Source organism: Engraulis encrasicolus, chromosome 21, assembly GCF_034702125.1.
Source record: "Engraulis encrasicolus isolate BLACKSEA-1 chromosome 21, IST_EnEncr_1.0, whole genome shotgun sequence".
Lineage (NCBI taxonomy): Eukaryota > Metazoa > Chordata > Actinopteri > Clupeiformes > Engraulidae > Engraulis > Engraulis encrasicolus.
The window spans coordinates 45,073,600-45,076,099 of record NC_085877.1 but is presented as its reverse complement, the minus strand read 5'-3'; the positions used below and the strand labels follow the sequence as shown (position 1 = coordinate 45,076,099).

The window sequence follows — 2,500 nt, the reverse complement described above, 5'->3', positions numbered from 1 at the left end:
ACATTACACTATTACATACATTACACTACATTACATTACATTACATTACAATACTGCAGAAGAAGCCGGGACAAGGCCTGGGGCTTAGCATCGTAGGCAGGAGGTACCGGAACATTATATTATATTACATATATTACACTACATTATTACATTACATTACAATATTACATATATTACACTACATTACACTACATTACAATACAGCATCGTGGGCAGGAGGTACCGAGACATTATATTATATTACATACATTACACTACATTACATTACATTACATTACAATATTACATATATTACACTACATTACAATAGGTACCGGAACATTATATTATGTTACATATATTGCATCTATTACACTACATTACATTACACTACATTACATTATATTATATTACATTACACTACATTACATTACATTACAATACTGCAGAAGGTACCGGAACATTATATTATATTACATATATTACACTACATTACACTACATTACAATACAATATTACATCTATTACACTACATTACAATAGGTACCGGAACATTATATTATGTTACATATATTGCATCTATTACATTACATTACATTACACTACATTACATTACATTACATTACATTACATTACATTACATTACATTACAATACTGCATCGTGGGCAGGAGGTACCGGAACATTATATTATATTACATATATTACACTACATTACATTACATTACATTACATGACATTACATTACATTATATTATATTATATTACATTACATTACATTACATTACACTACATTACATTACATTACAATACTGCAGAAGAAGCCGGAGCAAGGCCTGGTGCTCAGCATCGTAGGCAGAAGGTACTGCAAGACTATACCGGAAGACTACGTATATATATTTGGGTAGTCATGGGTGAGCGGTTAGGGCGTCAGACTTGCATCCCAGAGGTTGCCGGTTCGACTCCCGACCCGCCAGGTTGGTGGGGGGAGTAATCAACCAGTGCTCTCCCCCATCCTCCTCTATGACTGAGGTACCCTGAGCATGGTACCGTCCCACCGCACTGCTCCCCATGGGGCGCCACTGAGGGCTACCCCCTTGCACGGGTGAGGCATAAATGCAATTTCGTTGTGTGCAGTGTGCAGTGTTCACTTGTGTGCTGTGGAGTGCTGTGTCACAATGACAATGGGAGTTGGAGTTTCCCAATGGGCTTTCACTTTCTTTTTCTTTCTTATATACAGCAGGGCTATTCAAATGGCGGCCCTGGGGCCAGATGCGGCCCTTGGACAGCAAGGCTCTGGCCCCCCACAAGCCCCTTGAAATACAGAATCATTTTTTGGAATTTAGAGATAAAATATGAGTTCCGTATCAAGCTGAAACGGGACACGGGAAGTTAAAATGCAGGAGATTACATCTAAGAAATGCACAACTTTCTGGGGGAGGACCCCCAAAACCCCCACTTCGATGAAGTCTCCCATATTTTTTTCATTGACAGTCGGCAACCATAATACATACGTATAGTTCGGCCCCTTTACTGGGAAGAATTTGAAAAACTGGCCCTCGTTGACATTTAATTGAATACCCCTGCTATACAGTATCACGACTCTATTATTGTTACAGCCCATACCCACAGGTACAGGGGTTGGACAAAATAACTGAGACACCTGTCATTTTAGTGTTGGAAGTTTCATGGCTGAAGTGGACCAGCCTGTTGGCCAATTTTCATTAATGAGTAAAGTGAAGTGTGAAGGTTCAATTAGCAGTAAGAGCACAGTTTTGCTCAAAGTTTTGCAATGCACACAACATTATGGGTGACATGTCAGAGTTCAAAAAGGAGAAATTCTTGGTACGTGTGTAACTGTTGCATCTTTGACCGAGACAGCAAGTCTTTGTGATGTATCAAGAGCCACAGTATCCAAGGTAATGTCTGCATACCACCAAGAAGGATGAACCACATCCAACAGGATTAGCTGTGGACGCAAGAGGAACTAAATGACACTAAAATGACAGGTGTCTCAGTTATTTTGTCCAACCCCTGTATATCTATTAGTAGGTATACCTCTTCCTGTAGGTTAACTAAGCCTGGCTTATCACCTAACCATGTTCTTACCTTCCACCAGGTAAATATTATATATGAAGAGCTCTTTTCCAAAATGAGATATATCCATTTTATAGAATGTTGGGAAATTGACATTTTTGTATTGGTCATTCCATTGAATTGCATTGCAAAATTAATTTTATAGAGGTTTAAAAAGTATGTTCCCAAAACATTTGAATGGCAAGAATTCACACATAGATTATAGGACTACTTAACCGTCAATTCCAATATTAAAATGCAAAAAGTCAAAAATGGTGTATATAGCGTTTTGGAAAAGAGCTCTTCAAATATTATATAAGTTAACTTAGGGCTTCCGCACACCGGCTCCGACAAAGTGCTGAGCACTGCTCAGCTAAAATTCGATCCCATTGTTTTCAATAGAACCACGCACACTGGCGCCGATGTCCTCGGACATTCGCCGATGT

General features: G+C 38.8%; 1 protein-coding gene across 1 annotated transcript in view; it reads left to right on the top strand.

Moving 5' to 3' along the window:
• LOC134437441 (multiple PDZ domain protein) overlaps positions 1–2,500 on the top strand; it is a 285,829-nt gene that overhangs the window by 235,510 nt on the left and 47,819 nt on the right. The gene's annotated exons all lie outside the window — the stretch shown is intronic.